The sequence below is a fragment of the Bombus vancouverensis genome, chromosome 1 (assembly GCF_051014615.1).
Source record: "Bombus vancouverensis nearcticus chromosome 1, iyBomVanc1_principal, whole genome shotgun sequence".
Taxonomy (NCBI): domain Eukaryota; kingdom Metazoa; phylum Arthropoda; class Insecta; order Hymenoptera; family Apidae; genus Bombus; species Bombus vancouverensis.
The window spans coordinates 5,858,058-5,871,540 of record NC_134911.1 but is presented as its reverse complement, the minus strand read 5'-3'; the positions used below and the strand labels follow the sequence as shown (position 1 = coordinate 5,871,540).

At 33.4% G+C, this 13,483-nt stretch overlaps 1 protein-coding gene across 3 annotated transcripts in view; it reads left to right on the top strand.

The window, feature by feature from the left end:
• LOC117160626 (uncharacterized) overlaps window positions 1-13,483 on the top strand; it is a 166,581-nt gene that overhangs the window by 60,299 nt on the left and 92,799 nt on the right. The window lies entirely within an intron of this gene.

The window sequence follows — 13,483 nt, the reverse complement described above, 5'->3', positions numbered from 1 at the left end:
TCCGTAATGATGTAATGACTTTCGCAACGATAACTAAAAGAATAATATACTGAATTTTATTTTCTTTTTTATGTATTCAGACTTAAAATAATTTTATATCAAGGCTATTTATACCAATACCATTAAAAATGACTAGTACTTAGCGTAAAAGGGTCCTGCAATCTGTTTATCGAACTCCAATTAACCAGTTTCCTCGTTTTGTATAACTTCCCACACGTTTTTACAATTTTTACTGCGTATTATACAATATGATGATATCAGGTATCAGGAAAATTTCGAATCAATCGCTAGATCGTTAACACTAGAAATACCACACCAGTCAAAATGACTGGTTTTACAATGCTACAAATGTGTCAATCCTCGTTTAGGGGTCATGGTCCTAGATGGATTAATAATACCAAAAATGTACCATATGACATGTGTTGGAATACAACGATATCAGTCGCATGCGGATAGAGTGTTTGATCGTACAGATTCTTCCATTCGTTGCCCAGCGCCATCCCTACTAGCGTACGTTCGTTAGATGTACCGCGGCGGCTGGCGCGTGCATGCTCTTCCGAGAACTCGGCGGAAGAAACATAAGGATATGGATGGAACATTGGGCACGTCGGTGTCGCGCCTTGACAGCGTAGCGCTTTGTATCGAGAAGCTGCTAGAAAGTTCCATGGCACGTGACGTTACACAGACATCTACTCAGGTCACACTCATTATAGAGAGTGGGGGTTCAAAATCTTTACAAGCGCCACAGGTCACTAAGGCAGTCAGTCTGTGAATAACTAGCCAACTGTCTACATTGCAGAACGCACATTTATAACTCTCGAAATAATTGTTTAATAAATATCACATTATATTATTTCAACATAAACATTGTGTCTTCCACAGAATATTAATCCTAATTCCAAGATTAAATTCTAACAACATGGAATTCCTTCTGTAAAAAAGTAATAAAATATTCCATTATCCTTCTGTAAAAAAATATTCTATTATTACGTATTTTTTAAAGACCAGTTATTTTGACTGGTTTTGGTAGAAATAGTGTCGTGTTAATTATCGGTAGTTCTAGTGTTAATAATACAATTAGCTTTTTATAATAAATAATAAAATAATTTTGTAATAAAATGTAAAACATTTTGACACTCGTGTAAATTATGTCACGTGATGCTAATATCCTTAGAGGTTGATGCGACATTAATAAACAAATTAATTACTTATTTAATCAAAACAATGTCTAATGAAATCAGGCTTCGAAACTAATATTCGAACTTAGCTTGTCTGACCTTAATATTGTCATGCTTCTAAGCTATGTAAATTGTTAATATCACTTTTTCGTCGTTGGGATTCCATGGAGATCGTTTGATTTTCGAGAGACGCATTGGCTAATGGGTGGAAAAGATAGACGATATACATATTCAGTAGCTAGTCGAAGGTTTGCAGTAAGCGTAAGGGAGGGATGATAAAATTCGAATAGCTTGCAAATTACAGAAGCTCGTTGCAGTCTTCTTAGCCGAAGTCGATGAAATGTATTCAAAGCTACGTTGGGCACTGTCGGTTGATAAGATATGAAAATAGGGGAAAAATGTCGACGTCTTTTCTGTTTTATCAGCTTTCCTCTCCTTTTATCGATGCCGTTACGTACCAGAAACATTTATGAATAATTCAACTTCTTTCGTATAGAGAGCTCGCTCCGGGCTTTTTACGTTAATAGATGCATACGATACGATTTCACATTCCCTCTGTTTTCCATCTTTTTTCCATTTTTATTCCTTACTATGCGTGATTCTTGGTTAAAAATAAACTTTTTAATTTAATATACTATAAACATTTCATCGGCTCCTAAATAATTGATACTGGCAAAGTACAACTTGGATAAGAATATCCAAGAATCAAAATGCATCGACTATGTTACTGTTTTAATTTTTATCATTTTTTTAATTTATCCTATTTTATCTAAGCATTTTTAATCGATCGAGAATTTTTCTTATCGTTGACTTTAAATGCAGTTCACTTTTTAAACTACGTGTCTATCCAAAAAATCTGGCTTTGAATCGTCAACCGTGATTTATAAAGAAACGAGAGTTTAGGATTTTTTCAGGACCGAATTTCCTTATGCTGTGAAAAAGGTTATATTTATTAATATAAAGTCAATATGAAATATTAAAGTTTCGTTGGATGGTTTTGTGAAAAAGATGTGACCAGATTAAAATTTTGATTTACTTTATTATTTATCCTCGTTTCCTTGTTCTGTATATTCTTAAAAATTTCATACGGTTCTATTTACATACATTTGATATGTCGTCAGTGTGATTATTATCCGATTTTATTGTGTGAATTTTCGCATATGTTTACGCCTGATTTGACTTTCTAATTTCTAGTTTCAGTCTATCCTAAAAATAAACTTTATTTCTATGTTATTATACGTCAGGTACGATAACACCAAGGAAACATGCAAATATATCGATGTTATCAACTATACTTACATGAAATGCCTTTAACCCCTTCCGTTACAACATTTAATCATACGCGCAGTAATACGGCTTGTACTCCAAATGTAACAAACAGGAGTTCCATGTGTAATTTACTTAAATTTCAATTTACAAAATGAGGCAATATTATTCACAAATTCTACGTATGTATGTAACACGTATACTTTTATACATTTGTCGCGATACTAAAACACTCGATTTAAACTCAGTCTAATTTTAACATTGCTGAAATACATTTAAAAAGGTAAAAGACAAGTAATAATTTTTAATTACTAAATTTTTGTTTTTGAGAGTTGCTCGCAACACAAACGTCTAAACAGAGCTATATTCGTTATCAGAACGTTAGAAATCAAACAGTTATTTGCTGTTCAATTAATACTCTTATAAATTTGAAGATGCAAACTTTCGAATATTAAAATGAAATATTACTACTATGGCAAAGTTTTATAAAGATCTGAACAATCTAACAACCTCTCTAGAAAAGAATCGAAACCTTCCCCCTTTACAAACTTTTTATCTGTCACTTATATATTGGTTTAGCACCTAAGTGAGTGAGTCATTGGGTAGTAACGACAAAATCCGCAATCACTTAGTTGGCAACCCAATAAAAAGCGATATGTAATTAAGATGCACCTTCCAATAGAGCAATCTGTTTATCAAATTTCTGACAACGAATAATTTCTCTAGCAATATTATACTGCACTTTTGTACTTTTTGTTTCGGCGGTAAAACACACACACACACATATATATACGTATGTATAATTGAACTACTTGTAATTTCAAGAAGTTGTTTGTCTTCACTCAACAAGGCTATTTTAAATAATGTGGAATTTGCAGGAATTTCAAAATACGATTGTAAATGGAGGCAAAATCCGGCGCCAATTTTCCGATAAACTTCATCTTTTTATAGCATAACCTAATCTTACAGTTTAATTTCTTAATCTTAAAGGCCATTACGTCATACAGTTATTAATATCTATTTTCTATTTATAAAAAGTTGAAAGTACGTATTACTTGTATCGGATAACAGAAATGGAAAAAATCTCAACTATAAGGAAATAATTACTACTACTAATTCATATCGAGTTCTTTGTTACTTTATTAAGATTGCTAAAGGGTTAATATTATATTTTATATGTATATTTTGATTTATTTGAAATGTATTCACGGTCTGATTATTGTCTAAACTTAAACGCAGTAAGGTAATCTGTATCTTAGAAACTATAATAGATAGTCTTTACTGGGATGTTTTGCTGCCAATTTTGTTGACAAATCTTGCCATAACTTATTCTACTTTATCAGATGCCAACACTCTATTATATATCTATTAATCTTTAAATCACTTTCATCACGTTACATTAATAAAAAATAATAAGACAGAAAGCGTTTAGGATTTGTCAACGTATAATTTTTACCTCTAATTGTATAATTAAATCATATTATGTTAAAAACAAGTATTTGGAAACGTTCGAGCGACATTGAACATCTATTGGGTTGGCAACTATGTGATTGCGGATTTTGTTATTAGGTGGTATTGACAAAATCCGCAATCACTTAGTCGCCAACCCAATACGTATTAAAATATTAGATCATCTCATAAATGACGTGACTTGAAAACTGAGTTTGAGATCTCAAAAATTATTACAATCGAAGTTTTATACAAATGGTATACAGTACATAATCTAGTACATAAATTTGTATATACAGTACTTATGTACTGTTCCATGTACTGTTTCCATAAAGTTATCTTTATGGAAAAAGATAAAGGGTTAAAGAGTTAAAAAAATAAGGACAAATTCATCATTGATTAATTACCAACACATAATTCGTTTTTTCCTTTTTCATTTAATATACGAGAAACGATCGTATTACTTATGAAGTGACTTACATACATACATGTGCCTGTATTTATTCGTATGGAAGCCGATCAACGAGTCGTCAACGAGTCTCTGTCAATAGAGTCTTCATTCGTGTTTCACCCTCAATTCCACCTGTTTCCACATAAAGTATGCACGACTCGGATGAAGCGACGGTTTATTCTTTTGGTCTTTCAGCGCGTGCAAAAGGGGAAGACGGACAAAACGCCGTGGCAAAAAGTCCGGACCAGAAGTTACACGAACCAGTCGTGCATGGCTGACCATGCAAGGATTTATTCGCTGTTTCAAGTTGACGGGGAAATTCTAGTCCATTCGGTCCTTACCTACTACGGCGAGCAAATGGTCAATAATTTATCCTTTCATGGTTTAAGCCCGCTACACTGGCAGGGATCGCGTAATTAATTTGATCAAAAATTCAAACCCTCGTAGAAATGCCTCTTTTTAGCCATTCACCTGACGACGCGGCGCTGCGACGTTCTTCTGATTAGGCTAACATAAAACTGCGCTGGAAATTGAATAATTGACTGGTCCAACCAAGTGGCCCTCTCTAACGATATTTATCCGAGTTCTGGATTTTTGGTTACTGTTTCTTGTTACGATTTGCGGTTGGTTTTTCTAACTTTGTTGATTACGCTGTTGTGGTGTCAGGGAGGTGAACTACGTTCAACTTTTATTTAACAATTATTGGATCCTGGTAACCAGATTTCATAGTTTAATATCACTCTGATTTATTAAATAACATATATGAATTATTGGAGAGTGCAATCTTGTTCACCCTTCAGATATCTCCTTTTAAATTTTTAAATATTTTGGTCCTTAAAAGTATAGAATACAGAAAAAATAGCAGGACTCAGATATGTCGAGTACTGAAAGTAAGTACTTAAACACTATCTATATTTTAATAGTATTTATCGAAATATAGTTTTTATTTCGGGTCATATAGACCCGAGGAGAATAACGGGGTTAGAGAATATTTATTTTTTACGGGAATTTTTTTATCTTTGTTGATTGAAATAATTTTTCTTGAAAATTGTTCAAAAAGTTGTAAGTATATGAATGTAGTAACTGATGGATTCTTAGGGTAAGGACAAGTAATGATGGTAGGTTTAAAGTTTAATGTATTTTAATAAGTGATATTCAATAACAAAAGGAATATAAATAGAGTTTACTCTAGTTTAATAAGCGATATTCAAGAACAAAAGGACCGACTATATTATCGTCGCACGTCGATTCACATTCTGTGTCCGCTCAACTCGCACTCTGCTTCTCAACTGACTCTCTGGCCGTTGTAGCATTCTTTTGTCTTTTGCTAGGCCCACCGCACACGTGTTCCGCGGACGCTCGTAGCCAGGGTCACGTAGGTCTTTTCGGCGAAGCTATTTATTTGAAGGACCCGATAACGCATTGATGGAGCCGACAGCGCCTCGGCTCTCGCGACATTGTCTATAGTTAGCTCGACGTTTCTTAGGCCCTTCTCCCCGATACTACATGAATATGTCAATATATTTGGTTACTGATTATCATTTTTACTTTGATCATCCTTATACCTACAAGAGACAATACGTGAAATTGTCATACTGATTTTGGCGAAGATTTGCATATTCGTAGGTCAGTCAAAAATGCTCAACACGTATCCTTTTTATCGGCAATCGATCACAATCAAGGGATGAGCGTGGCTTTTAAAATTGACGGAAGAAAATGTATCTGCTAGAATACTTCGAGAACTATTAGAGACGATGGAATTGTGTCAATGAATGAATTTTGTATTTTGTGACAAAAGAAATACGTGTCGAATATCTTTGGTTGCGCTATGAGTTTGCAAAATTTAGCGATATTCCTTGGAGAAATAAAGTTTACTTTTTTGGAGTTCTTCAGTTAATCTTTGTCTATAAATATTGCACACTGCCATAGTTATGTACCTTTTTTCTATATAAAGATCGTAAATAGAGTTTCTAAATTTATTGTCAGAAAAATTGTAAATCGTAGAATTGAGATAAATCTCGCGCGATATCTCAAATTACATCTCAAAGTAAATAAATATAATTGTTGTTTTCGTTTCTAGACGTATGTGGTGACGAACAACTTATATTTCGTTTCTATCGTTTGCGTTGCATCCTCTTTCCAATCAATACGTAGTTCGTTATCTTCGTTATAATATAATAGAATCTAAAACTTTAAAAAAGACAAACAAAAAAAATTATTTTTGTACGTTATAAACCATATGAATATAAATATGTTGTAACACGTACAAATATATGTAGAAACTGCTTTCGACATAATTCGATAATTCCTTCAAAGAGATTTATATACGAAAACTTTAATGGTCATCGTTCGTACGTTTAGAGTTTTAAGGATGAGATGATAGATGCATTAGGTCCGCAGGAGTTCCATATTAGTCATCCATTTTCATCTCTTTCTAGGAACGATATAACAATACTGATGGAATAATAGCATTTGTAAATTGAAATAGTTGCGCCAGAATCTGAATTTCGTGAAGTGTCTCGTGAATATTACAGAATTTCCTGCGCATTTCGGATAGTATTACGGAAATGTTAGCCTGGAGCACATTACAGAAATCGTATCAACTGTAAGCATTCCCTAAATTAAACGGAGAACGTTTCTTTTAATATTTCACTCTAAATCGATGATATCTAAAATATTCGAAGGAAATTTTCATATGCTCGTTTCAAATGACATTACCTCATTGGTGCTAGAAATTATTATTTTTTTCCCGATTCTGAAAGTTCATTATTATATCTTAATAGCAGCTGCAATAAAACAATGGATTTTACTAGTAATATTTTCTTTGACATAAGAAATTAGTTTGCGTGTATGTGGAAATTCCAATTTCAATCTTCTGACTAGACTTAATAACATTTTTTATTCGTTTGTTACGAAAGCTACAATTTTATAGAATTTTCAAATTTGATTATCGTCAATTACGTGACTATTATCACATTATGCTTCCTTCTAGAACTTCAATTTTGTCAGTTTCTCGTATTTAAGAGAGATCCTCTGCAGACATATTTTATAAATAAAAATTCAATTCTTTGTATACTTTTAAGCAAAAAATTTCAATAATTATTAAATATGCCTCTCGTTACTGAAGTATGAACATATACATGTTCAGAAAGTTATAAGTTAAAAATTATTACGTCAAAATTATAAAATATCCTTATATATTGAAAAAATATCAAAATATTTATATGAATGGCAGAAGTTAAACTGGTGTATACGTATGAAATAATAACGATGAATTTTGATATTTTTCTAACAAATCTTCTTAATATCGAATATGCACGTAACATATTTGTTTTTCTTCGCTGTAATTGATAATTGATAATGGGAAAACATATAATATAGGTGGTATTGGTTTGTCCAATTGTAACTTCAGGAAAACAATATCCCATATACATCGCTCTAATATTCGTCAGTAATAGATATACAAATTAAAGAAGGAAATTAAAACATAACATAATTTACAAATAAATGTAAGGTATTAAATAATTTGATAGTGAAAGGACTTCGAATCGCTTACGTTGAATTTATCGTACTGAACCGTTCCTTGAAACAAACAGTTGTCAATGTAATCATTGCGAATGCAATGCAATAATTAACAAATAGAGGAACGAAGGTTCAACTAAGTTGGCTGGTTTGTTTATCGGTATCTTTTCGAAGTTATTAAACTTCAATTTGCAAACGTTGTCCTGTTCGTATCGGAAAACTTTTCTAGCTCCGACACAATAGCAATATATCCCTAGGAAGGAACGCGCGGGACCACTATTTTTCTCCAATTTAAAGTTTTCTGTCTTTAAGGCACTGGCTACGAAAATTAAGTGTACAAAAGTTTCCTCCGGACGGATAAACCGAACTTGTTAAACGGTATTGTGCTGGGAACTCTCCCAATATCGTGCAACTTGGGTGATTTCTCCTCGCATTCTTTCCACGTGGCTGCGTTTTTCGCATTGCTCTGATGAAAACACGTGTTGTCAACGCTATTTGACTCTGCAATATACGAAAAAATTACAAAATATGTCGTAGGGCGCGGTAAACGACCGTTATTGCAGCAAATATGCGCGTGAAATTCTTCCAACAAAAGAATCTCATGCGTGATAAAAGAAAGTGTTTAAGTGCTGTATTTAGTAGACCAAAAATTATAGCGGTCTAAGTCAAGACATCTTAATGTTTATGAGAAATTCATGACATACAGGGTGTCTGTAAAACTTAGTGTCAAACTTCAACAGCTCTGATATTGTAGTACTCACCAAAACGAACAGAAAAGTGTTAACCAGTTAATCGCGTTTGAAGAAAAATTATTTTTCTGTGCGTTTGACACGTATACTTGTCGCGTAAAATAAAAAATTACCATTTACTATAAAAAGTCCAAATTCTAGTTAGGAGAAATAAAAGTGTCATTTAATGGTGTGTTTACTTTATATTGCTCTTATTGCCTCTTTATTGTCTATTTATTTTTTATTGCTTTATGAAGAAAAATTAGATTATTTTCTTCGGTACATTGGTTATTTCCTGTATAATGTATTTCTTTTTTCAAACTCAGTCGGTATTCCCGAATTGTATATTGTATATTGTAATAGAAATACTATAAGAAAATATTTCTCTATCTTATAGACGTTGTGTACTTGAACCGTATAGAATACGTATTATATAAAAAGAAAAAAACAGGAAAGTCGATTAAATTTTTTGATGGAATGTGTTGAACAAATTTTTGAGGAGTATGCAATTCAACAAACAGAAACTTCGAAAGTTAGTCGACCAATTACGAGCTCAGTTGCAAAACCTACACGTTTCATCGGAAAGAATTTCTCTAATTTTATACCAGCTGTATCATCAAAAGTAAATGCATTTCGAAGATTTGCTGTCTGTTCAAGAAATGGAATTCGTAAGAAGCCACGACATATAAAGTGCCACTTCGTGCGGTATTCTGTTTCGAAAAATACCATATTGAAAAGGCCAACTGAATTTCTTATTATTTCGTTGCAATTCTGAAATTTCATGTAACAATAATTTTATCGACAATGAATCGGTAATTCTTTCGAATAAAAATGTAAGCCATCAACCGTTTTGCTTTAATTTTGTTATGAAATTTGTAATAGCAGTATTTGCCCTGCTTTTGACGTGTATACTCGTTATCGCTTGATTTCATTTACTGCCTAAACTAAACTAATTTCTAAAACTAAGTTTCCCAGTTAATTGATCAATAAACATAGGTTGAAAAACCGTTAGTTTCGGAGTTGAGAGATGTTCAGTGTATAAAAGTAGCGTATATTAAAGCAGTTGCTTCGTTAAATGAGTTTATACAACGAATCGAAAATTGTTGCCAAAAGGTAAGAGAAATAAAGGAGACCTTTCAACATGTGCGTGCTTTTATGAGAAAACGAGCCGATCTGTGTTGAAATGAACGAGGACATATCGAACATGTGTTACAGAGGTAATGTCCTAGTAACAAAAACATCTCGTAACTCCGAAACTAGTGGTTTTCCAACCCACATTTATTAAGATCTTTTTGCTTGTTTTGATGATAGCTAAAGTTTGGCACCAACTTTTATAATTTACGCTGTATAATCTTCTTCCACGTCCTAGTTAAATGTCAAATGGAATTTAATATCTATCATATAGTATTATATCATATAGTAATATCTACCATATAGTAGATATAGTTTATACTTATCCCTCTTTGTCATACTGCTGTAAATCGCAATATATTTAAGTAAATATTAAAAATCGATAGTTCTTGTGTTAATTCTACGATATTATATTTCTTTTGGATCTCGTAATGATCTTAATAAACCAGTACGCTTTTGTCACGTAGGAGACACAAGAAATCACGAAATTGATACATCACCGGTGATTTCCTCGCGTCGCAGTTTGAACGTTTCACAAATAAGGTAAAGAATTGAACTTTAGATGTAGTAGTAAAATTTATTGTATGAATCCAACAAAGGACGGTTCAGAGTGTTACAACAGAGAATGTGAAGAGCTGATTTTAGGAAGATTTATATATTATGGATTTGGCTCCTATGAAGGGAGTGTCGCCGAGGGTGTCGCCGGGGCACAGGTCAGAGATGGCCTTGCTGTTACTGTTTTCTAATACTGGAACACTCTCTACGTTGTTGTTTCGATGGCCTGCGGGGTGTTCGTTAGATCCCCTTGGCTTTTCTATCGCTAATTTATGACTCTGTGACACCTTCATCGTCAGATTATTGAATTAATCTGCTTCTTGATGGTTCTTTGAAATGTCTTGTTAAATGACTTTAAATACGAATGCACTCTTTACTAGATAGATCGATTGTAATATAATTACAATTATACGTAGACTACGTTATATGAATGTTGCAAATTTTGTGGAATAATATTTGATATCAGCCTACGGGTAACAAACAACATAATTGTTTAAAATTAAAAGAAAATTAAATTAAAAATAAAAGAAAATGAAGAAAATTAAATTAAAAATAAAAGAAAATGAAGTGAAATCAATTGTGCGTGTGTGTGCTTACTTATAATATTCTAGTAGAAAATATCCTATTCGAATAACGAAACGTTCAGCCAAGAGAAGATAACAGAACGTTCCGGTGACACGTGATCTAATAAAGGAGAGCTTGTTGTAATTTAATATCTTTTATGATATTGTTGACGTTGAAAGGGTGGAATGTGTAGACACGAGCCTAGATTTCATTATGGTTAGAGTAATGTTACATAGATTGAGGCATAAAGATTTCTTATGGCCTCTTAAAGTATCGATTGACGTTTACTAAGGCCATAAGTCATCTCGAAAAGTGATCCTTATAGAATTCCATGACACTGATACGAGAATAAGAATACATCTGTTTCTCTCTTCCCCAAATAATTTTGCATTTCTCTTTCCATTTTCAATATACCTTACACGACCTGAACAACATAATTTTAAAGAAATAGATCCTAAATTGAAATTTATCTCATTTACCAAATCCTATGACGATCGCTAGCAATATTTTTGTACATTATGCGCAATTTGTATATTTCTGCATTTTTTAATTTTTTATAAATGCATAAAAATCCATGTTCTGGTAGTAACACAGGTTGAAAAATTAGTTGGAACAGCGATTGAGAAAAAGACGCACAGCCAAGAAAAGAAAAAGTTTATTTTTATTCCTAATGAAATTCTTACTATAAACTCTTTTATCTCTTCGTAGTCCACAGTTCTAAATCAAACAATTATCGTAAAGCTTTCAATAAAAGCTTTGATAAATTTCTAATAACTCTTCGAATGTATCTCGTTTTCCATGAGTATGCTAATACCTGTAAGTCGTATACCCTAGAAAATGTATTCATTGATTTGTCCATAAAAATTACGCTTTATTTCCTAGCTGCGTTTTTTAGCCAAAAATTTCAATCGCGAATGAGAGACGTCGTCTCAAGCCGAGTATTTAAAATTAAGTTTTCCAAAAGTTAATTAACTTCAGATTCCTTCAGAATCATAAACGACGCTAGTTACGTAATATGCAATGGTCTGACGAAATCAAGATCAAAATCGCCAACATCGTAGCAGATGTAAACTAGTGTTGTGCACAGCGCTGTCCAATGCTGATCCAACATTCTGCGCAGCGTCGTACGAGTTTCAGCTGTAACACAGTTAGCTGGAATGGTAAGGCCGGTTGCATACAAACAACGCGATGCACTTGTGATCTGGCAATGGTGAAATGCATACATATAAGCGCGCGATTCCGCTACTAGAAATATAAACTTGCCGAATCGCAGAACGTCAGCGGCTGCGTCGCATCGACCTAGTATCCTCTGTATCGGAGTCTAATTCGCGTTAATTTGTGCTGAATCACGTGCATTTGATGAATTTCGCTGGCTCGAAGGAAACGTACGCGATTCCGCGCACTCGCTTCGAATACCGCACCGATCTTCCTATCTTACGCATTGTTTCTGTTGCGTACGCGTAATCTTCTGAATTCATTAACGAAACATTGTATATGCTGATTTCTCTTCTTCTCTTCGCGTGGATAGAAATGGAATTCAGAGACGGGATATTAACTTTATTCGTTGAACGACTCTGTTCGATACTGGAACTGAAAGATCGATAAAAATTGTCAATTTTACGAAACAGTTCGAAAATTGTTGACCCGAAAGGGAAGTGAGTATCTTGTTGCGTTTGTTTTTTTAATAATAGCAGATTGATCGGTTCTTTAGCTATCGAATACATATGCAATTAAATTGAATTATTGAATACAAATTTTTCAGGGAAAGCAAGAAATTGTTTGGAAGCTTGCAAAAACTCATTTACTAAACACAAAATGTTGGCAGGAACAATAAAATCTAGGAAACTCTAATATACAAATATTCTTTAAATTTCTCCTTGAACTTTGTTTCTTCGATACAATTTTCGATGAAAAGTTTGTTTCTTCGATAAAATTGATATTTGACGTTGCTGTAACTGTACGTTTAACAACGAGTAAAAAGTAATTCGTTCTTTGTCAAATCTTTTTTCATTGCAGAGGAACGATTTTGGTCAAAAAGCGTACAGCACGATACGAAAAAGTCAGCGGAATTCAATTGTTGATAACCAGTTTATCGATTACACTAGTTGCTGACAATCAAATTAGCGTGCAAGGCTCACGAACAGAGCACCATCGAAGTTAACTGAATGAGGAAACAGGAACAGGAACAGGATCAGGATCAGGAATTACAATTTCGAGAAGGAAATAAATCCGTGCGATTCGATACGTGAACACAACACGCATTCGGGTTCACAACTGCGAACACGAAGTAACATTTTCCGTTTTCGTCCAGTCTCACTCAGTTTCACATATCTCTGTCTTGTTTTTCATTGTATGGCGTTTCATTCGGCGTTCGATTTTCCAATATTTTCCAGTGTTTTTAATCTTGTTCCTTTTTTTGCTTCTAAAAAAAGGAAAGTTTAGAATTGGAAGGAAGCTTTAAGAGATTTAGCGCTGCTGTTCTCCCATTCCTCCTTGTGTTCCCTCTTCTCTTCAAATTTTAAAATACAATAAGACTTCCTATGATACGGAAGGTACATACTGCGTTATACGAATTTCGTGTGGCATGGGATCCAAGACACAGTCGGCATTAAATAAAAAGTTCATTTTAATATGACAGA